The sequence below is a fragment of the Asparagus officinalis genome, chromosome 7, assembly GCF_001876935.1.
Source record: "Asparagus officinalis chromosome 7, Aspof.V1, whole genome shotgun sequence".
NCBI classification, from domain to species: Eukaryota; Viridiplantae; Streptophyta; class Magnoliopsida; order Asparagales; family Asparagaceae; genus Asparagus; species Asparagus officinalis.
In genome coordinates, this window is record NC_033800.1 from 46695859 (window position 1) to 46708513 (window position 12655).

A 12655-nucleotide genomic window follows, 5' to 3' on the forward strand; every position below is an offset into this window, starting at 1 on the left:
CTAATGCCTCACGTGTCTCGGTATGCAACCCTAAACTCGTGTTCGCAAATCATCTCATGTGTAGTGATACAAAATAAACCCAAATATCGAATATCAGGTATTCGAGGTGACTCCTTGTTCATATTAAAATACGCAACTACAATAAACATGCATAAACAGTCTCAGTTAAACTGAAACAACCCAAACAGATCCAACCTAAGGAAAACATGAAAATTCATCGTCAGTCGACTCATAAGTCGACTGGGATTGGTCAACTCATTGGTCGACCAGACAGAACAGAAGAAAAGAAAGAAGGTTGGAAATTTCCCGTTAGTCGACTCATTGGTCGACTCATCAGTCGACTCATAAGTTGGCTGATAAGTCGACTCATTGGTCGACTGAGCAGAAATTTTCCAGTCTTCTGTTTTCGTTGATTTTCTGCAAAAATTTAAATCTAAAGTTTCTCTTCATTTTTTCCAGCAATTGTAAACATGATTCCTACATATATATGTACCAAATTGAAACGAAAATTTGCATGTGATTACTTACACAAAACCCTAAATATATTTTTCCATATTTAAAACGCATTGATATCAATAAATCACATGAAACCCAAGGTTAAACAAATTCCAGATATAGATCTACCTTTACAAAATCGTTGATGAGTTTTTATTAAACTGAAAATGTAGATCTTGCTACTCATAATATAAAGTATCTATCTTTATGCACAAAATACGTTTTAGGCTCAAGAAAACATAATAAAACTCAAAGAAAACTATACAAACAGTGGATGAGAGCTGGACGAGATGTTACTCGCCTCTGGTATGCTAGAACAACTCCTGAATCCGAGAGAGGATGATCCCCTTCGCTGCACTTTGTTGAAACTTGCTGAAATTCTTTGAAAATCCCCCAAAACTCACAAAAAACGAATTAGGGTTTTAGGGGAGAGAGGGGCTAGGGTTTTCTCTGCTATCTGATAGGTTTGGGGTTGGTTTCGGGTAGGAGAGGTTATATACAAAGGGTCAAACCCGAAACAAAACTAAACCAAAACCGCAAATAAAAGAAATCTAGAAATCTATCCGTAAGTCGACTCATTAGTCGACTCATAAGTCGACTCATGAGTCGACCAAGCCGACATTTTCCAAATTCGTGCATGTTTTGTTAATCTGTCAAAACCAATGCATGAAACTCTATAAGAATACCCTCAAACACATATCTAATAACTTGTTATCAAGTATATCTATGACCTCAAGTCATTTACCATAATAGAATTATTTATCCCTAATAATTCATATATCTATATAACAAAAATACGGGGTTTTACAACAACCCCCAGGATTTCCAAGACATTAATGGAGAGATTATTGTGATATGTCTGCAAGATGAATTTCTCTATGACAGGATCCCTGTAATTCATTGCCTTATTACGGAAGCGCTTGACAAAATTATCAACTGACTCTCCGTCTTTTTATTTCTCATCCAGAAGGGTTCCGATTAACACTTCGGTGTCATCATCGAAGAAATTGTTGAGGAACAAACTTTTTATATCATACCAGCATTTGACGCTCCAGGCTTGAGACATCGGTACCAATCGAAGGCGGGGCCACGAAGGGTGCCAACGAATGACCGAACCATCAAAACCTCGTTTCCAGAGATCATGCCAAAATGAGACTTAAAATAAATCAAGTGCTGAGTAAGCGAGCTCTTCCCATCAAACGGTGTGAAGTTAATCAGATTGAATTTTTTCGGGTACGGGATTGAATCCCATTCTCTTAGATAGGGACACAGAATGCTCATCTTCTTTACTTCCTGAGCAGACATTAAAGCATTAACTTTGTTTTCAAGGTCTTGCATTTTCTTGTCCTTATCTTCATCTCTCTTTGAGTGATGTTGAGGAGAATTAATTGGGCCACCCCCAGTGTTATTAAGAGGTACAATTGAACTACCCCCAATATTATTGTTGGGAGGATCCGTTGAACTACCCCCAGCGTTATTATTATTGGGAGGTGCATCAACAAAAATGATTTCATCAGCTTCTAGATTACTGTCATCTGTAACATTTTAAGTGTGGCGGCTGGATTCAGCTCGCTGACTGAACTTAGAAGGTTGAAGCCGTTGAGCTTGTAATTCTCTCATTTGTTGAATAGCCACTCCATTTCCGTCTTCATCTCAGCTCTAATTTCTTCACATTGTTTGGTTAGAGCTTCTTGAAGCATTTGAGCAAACTGATCAGCGGTGATTGTGAATGATTCCCTGGCTTGTCTTACACTGGACATTATGTCATCAGAGGCAACTACAGAATAGGTATCTGAGAGTTCCTCATCTGAAGACAACCCTTCATACTTTTTTCTATAATCTCTACGTGTAGTGGCCCTTCGCTGTAGTCGTAACATTCTTTAAGAAAGGCCCTGATCAACTTTCCTTCCCGGAGAAAAATCAGGGTTAGGGTTGACTGAATGTCGTTTTCCTCTGTCAGTCATGTTGATAGTGACCCCTGGAAGCTCATTATGTTGAGCGGTAGATATTCTTTTGCAGAAACGCTTCGACCTAGGCTTTGACGTTTCAATAGAAAGTCTCTAGAATATAAAAACCCTTGGCGGTTCGGTTTTAGAGCAGCTGCATTCAGACAACACTGCTTTGATAAGTTTTTCACATACACAATGATGACTTGTTTTTCGAATAGTCCTTTTTCGTGATTTGTTTACACCCTTAGTTTGATAGTACAACTCATTAGTATGGTGACCAGAGCAACTTATCTTTTTTTTTTGTGTTTGAACCTTGTTGACATACGCAGGACGATTTGCTGTCGCCTCTGAGTGATCCAAGGTTATATGTTTAGGTCCAACCCCTTGTGGGCATGGAATCTTTACAGGCCCCAAACGAAAAGAAATTAAAGTTTTCCCCTCCTGTGATTGCTTTGTCCTAATAGGTGAATACTTATGACCCCCAGTATAAGAATTTACCCGGGGTTCGTTTATCGGACCCAAGCGTTTTTTGATTAGAGCTTTGCCTCGATCATCAGGTAAAGGACCGAGACGATCCACCATTGTGACTTTGAATTTTGACAAATCAGGACTGACCCAAGGCTTCACCGGTGACGTAGCAGATGTGGTTGTAATAGACGGACCAGGCACAGATGTCGACGGGGTTGAAGAGGAGACCTCGGTAACTTTTCTTTGGGCGTGACAGTGGAGACTGCCGTGATTGAAAGATGTGACCGGCCAATTTGATTTTTGCATAAGTTCAGATTTAGGAATCCAAACTTTACAATTCTTTGGTGATTCTTTAGACACCATTTCTTTTTTTCCTCCTCGTCTTTGTTGCAAGACAACAAGGGCTTGAGTGACGTTTGTACGACGCTTTTGTATGTGTTCTTTGAGGGTCGAACGAGCCCTTTTGACAAGAGTCCATTCCTCCGACATAAGTTTAGTAGAGATGTGAGTGGTTTGTCGTTGCGGCGACTAGACCACTTGATGCTTCCTCGACTCTAGGTCCACATAGCAGCGAACCCCGTCGGTTTGTTCCAAGGCCTTAGCCATTTGACGAGCGAGGCGTTGTCTTTGACAAGCCCTCTTCATCAGAGTTGGCGAACTTCGATCAAACGATTCCTTAATTAGGGAGGAATCATCGTGAGCAGAGCTTCTGGCTTTGGGAGTCGTCGGGATAATGTTGTAAGGGGAGGCCTCAGCAACGATTGGGTGAGAGTCTTCACCTTGGGCCTTGTTTGGCATATAAGCCATCTTCAATGGTGAGATCCTCTTGTACTTGCGAGACAATGAAGATCTTGAAGAGGATGATGAGAGATATTCCTCAAACTTGGTTTGGTCGAACTCGTACTCGACCGTGGATTCAACTGGTATCTTGATCGGCTGCGATACGATGGCCTCGGTGTCTCCCACTGTGATCGCTAGTTTGTTTTTATCAAAAGTTGATTTTGAAATGGAATCCATTAAAACTTCAATCACTTACAATGATTTACATAGCAAAATAAGAAAATTACAACTCTCTAAAAATAACACAGGAATCGTTTATCAACTCATGCTTTTGTAGGATCTTTACCTATGCCAGGGGTACGTTAGCCCGTGGATCACCGATTCATAAGATTCTAATTGAACCATTAAGGCTTTTGAATGTTCTTTTTCGTTTATCGAAATAAGAATCTTAAGCGAATATCTTATCGGTGTAAGATGTTCACTCTTTCAAAGATCAAGTCTGAGCTTAGATATCTAGGAATCACCAAAAGCTTCTTAAAAGTATTTTTGAAAGATGAAGACTCTCTCTCTTGCTCAAAATCGCCAAAAGCTCAAGCCTCTATGCTCTAATCTGCCTTTCCCCTTGATTTCGTGTGTCAAGAGATATTTATAGGGATAGGGGTGCATAACAGTGGAAATGAAAGCAAGATAACTGGCCAACCAACTCCTCTTTGGGCGCGGCAGCCATCACTGACGCGGCCTTTAGCGCGTTAGTATATGCTAGCGCGGCTAACTGTTCACAGTTGCATTAGTGCACGTTTTCTGCAAGTAGTGGGCGTATTTTTAGGGTATAACTACTCCTCCACGTCACTACATGTTCTCTCTCAGTTATAGAACCATGTGGACCCCACTAAGATGCTCAAAACCATCAGCAAATCACACAAAGATACTACATGAACCCGTGCGCCACACTCAACTGGCACCTTCGTGCACCATACTCAACTGTCTTGCATACGCACGTCAGTATTCACTGTCGTACCTACGCGCGTCAGTGATGACTGTCGCGCCCACATAAGTTCGTGTAATTTGTCACGAGTGTTCATATTATTCTTCTGTGTTGTTTCACCTGTTCTTTTGCTTCTTATGGCTTTGGATGATTTCTTCTGACTTAGATAATGACATTCATTGTCTTCTCTTTGTCTTGAGCTGTATTTAGATATCTATAAGCATTTTTAGATGCCTGTATCTGGCACAGTATGCTTCTGGTGTACCAAATCATCAATGATATACTCAACATGAATATGGGGCTTAGTTACTCTTTTCTTAGCAGATTATCATGTGAACTTCTGCTCAACATGAATATGGGGCTTAGTTACTCTTTTCTTAGCAGATTATCATGTGAACTTCTGGTTCAGTTTGACTAGTACGTGGATACTTAGTTACTCTTTTCTTAGCAGATTATCATGTGAACTTCTGGTTCAGTTTGACTAGTACGTGGATATAAGTATTGAAGATCTTTTTCATCAATGGAATTTCTTGACATTATTTTGTATTTTGGGCACTAATCTCCCCTAATGTCGAGAATTGATCTTCAATAAAAATACAGTCAGTGTACCAAATTATAAATTGATCACCTAACATGGGCCATAGGTACTAAATTATTAACGGAGTTTCATAAATAATATATGTACCTTCACCGAGGTCTCATAGAGGGATGCTATGGTGGTGATATAAACATGGATTGCAAATAAACAATACGCAGATGGGAAATGTTTCGTTTCTTCACCACGTATTAGATAAAGGGGAAAATTGTGATATGTAGTTAGTCGGATTTGGTTTGAATGCCCTATTTAATTTAAGGAAATCTGACAAATCATATTTTGCCCAAGATGACCCAATAGCTCATGCCAGAATTTAAAAGAATTTGGGTCCCTAAATCTCAAAAATCATCGCAACATGGTGTATTTTAGGTTAGACAAATTCTAAAGTGTATAAATAAAAACCACATAGGTTCATAAGAGTTTAAAGCAAACTCAAATTAAATCAAAATTTTCTGACAAATGCATATAATCCAAATATAGAAAAAAACCAAATAGTTTACCTTGACCATCTCGATAAGATCCACTTCAATGTCCACTACCTCCCCCTCATTCAAGCTTATGAATATTAGTTTGAATTATGACATGTTCTTTAGGCACTACGTGTGAACCAATTAAACTTGTATTATGGTTTCTCACAATAGCTGGTTGTGTTTTTAACAACTACTAATGTAAGGATTAGTTCATAATGCTTAATATAATTTTTAGTTATACTATTGTAAGAGTACAAGGTTACTTGTTGAATTGTATTCAGTCGAGGGGTTAAAATCCAAAAATAGCTACAGGATAAGATCTCCTACTATGTTCATAACCTCCTCCTTGTCTGTGACGCCCCTAGTTTCAATAAGGCTGCAGTCCAATGTAAAACTAAGAATATCAAACCTGTCAAACACCAAACACCATGCTACGACATGCTTCACAATCACAGTCACTACCTATCTAGTAGAATCAACAATAGGTGTAGGTATAAAACAGGCAAAAGAGAGTATACAGAAAGGAAACTAAACAACAAATACTCAGAAGAATAATCACTACCACTGATATAAATGGATAAGTCTCTAAAAAGATAATATCTAAACTTAATACAAATGTCTCGACATAAGAATCAAATAAAATGATATTAAGGCACATTGCCTATACAAAACTAGAATAAAAACTCAAATGTTTTATAAATATATCTATTGTGGAGTTCTGACATAAACTACTAGCAAAAGTTAAAAATGGTAACTAGAACAACTTCATCAAGCTACGGTTCTCCGTGCACTTAGCTCGTTACCTGAAAGTGAGGAAACAACAAGCATCAAAGTGCTATAGCGAGTAACATCTCAACCAACCCCAAGAGAAATGGTTAGAAGGATAAGAAAATATCTGATAATACATATAGATAGCCAAACATCGACTGTAAAAATAAAATAGAGGTTTGATGTTTAGAAATTTACGACACGAGCATAAGTATGCCTCCCTTAGCTCAAATTCTAAATAGCTAAATACCAAATTCAAAAGCTACAATATAGAGTAATAACTCTATCTCCAACCAAAATATCAATGAACTGTCATATGTCAATTATATACCCAACTCATGGTCTGCAATAAATAAATGTCCAAAGTATGATCTGCAATAGCTTAAAGTCCAACACGAGGACTGTAGTGGATTATAGTCCAACACGAGGACTTTGATGATTATAGTCTAACACGAGGACTTTGATAGCTTACAGTCCAACATGAGGACTTTAATAGTTTATAGTCCAACACAAGGACTTGATAGCTTATAGTCTAACTTGAGGACTGTAATATGCAAATAGTGTCAGAAATCACATATATACCATTCACCCTCATGCTCCGGTGAAAAAAATCTAAGACTCATGTCTGAAGTCAACTCATGTATACCAATCTCAGTGTATAACAAACCTATATAACCCAGATATTTTGCCAGCCACACAAACCTAAACACAACAAGACAAAAGTAGAAAAAAATCCCCCAGCGGTCGACCGCCCGCGGTCGACCGTGGCTGGAGCAGAAGCTTACTGCTTCTGTGCACAACACGCGGTGGACAGCGTAAAAGCAGAAACCCTAGTTCAGGTTTCTGATCTACGTGGTTTGATCCAAAAACTTTCGTGCGATGTTTATATACATTATCAATCCTTCATAAGTGATTTAGCATAACCAGAATATGTGAATTTTAGTCTAATTACTATAGATAAAACGAATCAAATCTTAAACATGTAAATTGTGTGTTAAAATCTTCTAAAACAAAAAAAATCTTTCTTACAAAACTCTTGTTAGAAATAAACTCAGATCTAGATCTGTATTAAGAATTTCGTGGGTGAGCTTTATTGACTGAAAAAACGTTCTCTTTGTAAAAAATACAACATATAGGTCTATTTTTATACATAATCTAGTATGTTAGGCTCACAAATCACATGAAAAACATTATTAAAACATTTAAAAACATGGGTATAGGGTTGGGCGAGATGAAACTCGCCTGAGGAATGATGAACAACTCCAAAAAAATGTTGGAAAAATATCCTCCTACGCCGAAAACCGCTGGATCCCGCTCAAACTCTTCGAAATCCGCCGAAATCACCAAGGAGAAGGGGTTAGGGTTTGCAAGAGGGAAGGAGGAGGCTGCTCCTGAGGGATGATGAACAACTCCAAAAAAACACTAGAAAAATATCCTCCTACGTCGAAAATCGCTGGATCCCGCTCAAACTCTTCGAAATCCGCCGAAATCACCAAGGAGAAGGGGTTAGGGTTTGCAAGAGGGAAGGAGGAGGCTGCTAGGGTTTTATGTGGTGAAGAAGAAGCTCTCACAAATATAATATTATATATATGAGCCCACAAACCCGACCCAAAACCCAATAAGACTCGAACTGGGAAAAACTAGCAAAACTACGTACGATCGACCGTCACGGTCGACCGCGCAAGAGATAGAAGCTTTCTGCTTTTGTTGCACGCCCGGCGGTCGACCGCCACGGTCGACCGCGTAGAAAATTTTCTGTTGGTGCATGTTGTTTGTGTGCTGGTCTTATCACTTAATATTTCTTATATAAATACACTCGTTTGAACCCCAAACGCTTGTTATCACATTTATCTATGATATAAACATATATTTCACAATAAAAAAAATTTATTCACTGTATTTTACGGGGTTTTACATTCTTCCCCCTTAAAAGAATTTCATCCTCAAAATTCTGAAATCGTATCTTAAAAATTAATAATACGAGAAAAGCACATCGGGAGTAGTCATTCCTACATACACCTCTCATAGCATTACTTTTCATATATGAACATAGTAATATCTAAAGTTAACAGTCTAAAATGTGAATATTCACGCCTTAATCCCTAACAAAATGGAATTAGTACGTCGGGCGAAAAATTCAAACAAGGAACCCCTCATATATATACCATGTATCCCAAATGATTAAGGATTAAGTGACAATACCCTTATTCTAGTATTAAAGATAAATATGACTATCTAAAATTATCATAAAATATAAGAAAACATAATCCAAACAATTTACCTGCTCAAACAGGTATGGATAGCCGCGACGCATATCCTCCTCGCACTCCTAAGAAATCTCCTCAGATCCTCTCCGGTTCCATTAAAGTTTCACCAAAGGAATCACATTGTTTCTAAGTTTCTTATTTTCTCTAGAAAGTATACAAACTGGGATCTCTATCATGGTCAAATCGTCCTGAAGCTCAATCTCCGGAGCATCTAATACTCGCTGTCTTTCCTCGTCATGTAAGTGCTTCTTGAACATAGAAATATGAAACACATCGTGCATACCAGACATCGATGCTGAAAGGTCTAGTCTATATGAAACAGCCCTAATACGCTCCACAATCTGAAAAGAGCCAATATATCTCGGAGCAAGCTTCCCCCGCCTACCAAATCGCTGCACCCCCTTCATCGGTGATACCTTCAGCATGACAAAATCTCCCACCTGAAACTCTAAAGGTCGTCATCTGTGATCCGCGTAACTCTTCTGCCGACTCTGAGCGGTTAAAATACGCTCTCTAATCAATGCCACTTTTTTGGTAGTCTGCCTCACAAGCTCTGGTCCAAGCAACAAGCTATCCTCTAGTTCTGCCAAACATATATGTTGACCTTCTTGTTTTTGACGATGATTTATAAATAATTTACTACTAATGTTGTTTGTCTAGTGTTTGTGCATTCCTATGTATTGTAGACAAACAACGTTGTTGGAGGTTGGATGGATTGAGCCTACACGATCATATCAAGAGGAGGTTGGCGGAATAGTGGAGTGAAGCAATGCACAATTCAAAGTTAAAGATCAAGTTCAAGCTTCATCCGCGAGATTACCAAGTCAAGCATATTGAAGACCAATCAAGCTTGGGTAATTTAGTTTAGGAGTTTATATTATGTGTGTTAGTACTTTAAGCTTAATCATACACACACATACACGTTTTAGTTTTGTATATATATAGTTATATATATACATATATGTTTTGGTTTGATAGTTTTTCAAGTTTTACTATGAAACAATTGAATATAATTATAAAACATATTTTTGTTTCATACTTATATGCATATATATGATTTCATCAATGTCAGTTCAATGAAATCATGTTTTAGTGTATTATATGTGTATTTTGATAAAATACTACATTCATTATTTATAGACTTTATAACAATAGTTTACATCTTTCTTCAAGTCTATAAAATTATCTTGTAAAGTTTCAAAAGTTGGTTTAGGTCAAAACATCAAACTCATGTGTTTACATTTTCATGTTTTGGACTATTTTATAAAATGATGATATTTTTCATTTGGGAAGTCCTTTTTGATAACCAGTCATTGTAGCATGTTTATTATTATGTCTACAATCATTCTCCAAAGTTTTATATTTTTTGGAATTTATTTGATATTTTTAAATAGTGTTTCAAAATCAGATATACAGCATTCAGAAATAGTTTTCTGCTGTGTCAGTATTCGGTCGACCGCACCGGTCGACCGCTCATTTGATCTTTCGACAGCATGCAGCAGAGAGTTGGTCGGTCGACTGAAAGCTCCATCGGTCGACCGCCGGAATTTCCGGTCGACCGACAATATGACCATTAGACTTCAACGGCCATTTTCTGAGCTGATTCTTCTGAGGCTTTTTGGACTTTTTCTTAGTGGTTTGGCTGAGATTTTGAGTGGGTATAAATACCCTATTGCTGTTCTTTTTTAAGCTATCAAAGAGAGTTTTAAAACAAGTTTAAGAAAGTTTTAATCAAGGGTTTAAGTTTGTTTTTAGTGTTTGTTTAAAAAGCTTTTAAGTATTTACAAGAGTTTGGTTTGTGGAGCAAATTTCACAAGAGCAAGTGGAGATCATCCTTGGTGTTTGAGCATTCATTCTTCTCCCTCTCTCTTGCCATCCATAGAGAAGTTTCCTTAAACTCAATTCTAGCATTTTATAAGTTTGTTCTTAATTTCATAAGCTAGATTTCATATTGAGTTTATATTGTTTTATCTCTTTGTTCACACACAACCTATTGAGCTTATTGTATTTACATTCATAGTATAATTTTGGGTTGTGAGATTAGTGACTTAGAGTTGTGCTTAATTGAGTTCTCACCTTGTTTAGAGAACAATCAATTGATTTATATTGTGCCTAATTGTGAGGATTCACTTGTAATACACTTGTACACCGAGAGAAGTGTGTGGTGAGAGACGGGGTCGAATCCAAGAGGAGTGGCGTCGGTTGACGTGCCTAGGGAGAGGTTGTAACCGAGCACTTGAGGAGGAGGACACGGGCTAGGACCAACACTTAGTGTGTGAGGTGTGATTGCATAGTGATTGTATTGTGAGGTGTAAACGTTGTTCGGGTGAACGTAGAAAACCCGGTTGTGATAGTGGAGATCTCCTCGAGGTGAGGAGCGGAGACGTAGGTCGTGGGGACCGAACTCCGTAATCATATTGTTTGTTTGTGATTGCATTGGCGCACTTAATTTTATGTTCTTATCTTATATCGCCTTTGTATATTGCTTGTTGATTATATTGCCCACTATCTAGTTTAGATTGTTTACCCTTGGGTTTATATATCCTTGCACATACATTGTCTATATCTCTTTGTTAGGATATATCTTGTTGTTCATATTGCTTATCCTAGCTCATATACATTGTTGTATTTCATACTTGCTAGGATAACTTGTTAATTAATTTTAATTAGCATAAAATCAGATTAGATTAGCATAAGACCCTAATCACCCCCCCTTTAGGGTCTAACAATATAGAGGATCTACAGGACCTCCCGTACAAAGCCTCATACGGAGCCATACCAATCATTGCTTGATAACTATTGTTATAAGCAAACTATATCAATGGAATATGATCCTCCCAGCTACCTTGAAAGTCAATGATACAAGCTCCCAGCATGTCCTCTAACACCTGGTTCACTCTCTCTGTCTGACCGTCTATCTGAGTTGAAAAATACTATTGTCTAATAATCTGCTGCCAAATGAATCCTTGAAACTCCTCCAAAAGTGTGAGGTAAAAACTGAACCTCGATCTGATACAATCATATCTGGAACCCCGTGAAATCGAACTATCTCCCAGATGAATATCCTCGCATATGTCTCGGTGGTATAAGTAGTCCTTACTGGAATAAAATGTGCCGACTTCGTTATCCGATCCACGATCATTCAAATTAAGTTGTTCCCCCTCTTCGACTTCGGTAGCCCTACAATGAAGTCCATAGAAATATCTGCCCACTTCCATTCTGGAATGGGTAGAGACTGAAGTGTCCCTGCTAGTCTTTGATATTCTGCCTTCACTTGCTGGCAGCTAAAACTCTTAGCCACATATTCTGAAATCTCTCTACGTATACAACTCCACCAAAAGTGTCTTCTCAAGTTCTTGTACATCTTAGTGGTTTCTGGATGCACAGTATATCGAGTATGATATGCTTCATCAAACAACTCCCTCTTTAGCTCCACACTAGCTGGCATAACCAATTGGCCCTTCATCCAAAGGCCTCCATCTGCCCCAATGGTCCAATCGTCCTTGGGCTCTTTGGAAATCTCCTCCTTTCGGATTTGCATCTGCCCCAATGGTCCAATCGTCCTTGGGCTCTTTGGAAATCTCCTCCTTTCGGATTTGAATCCAAGAGTCCTCTAACTGAGCTCAATCGTCCTTGGGCTCTTTGGAAATCTCCTCCTTTCGGATTTGAATCCAAGAGTCCTCTAACTGAGCTCTAACTACTATGTCCCTCCAAGGTGGCTGCACTGATATAGCTCCTAAGTATGCGCTGGTCCTACCAATCTCTGGCCTAAAATCAAACTGGCTAAGAGTGAGAAGATCCCTATACAACGAGCACCTCAAAGGCATGACCCGGTGTCAACGCTTCCTACTCAAAGCATCTGCAATGACGTTCGCCTT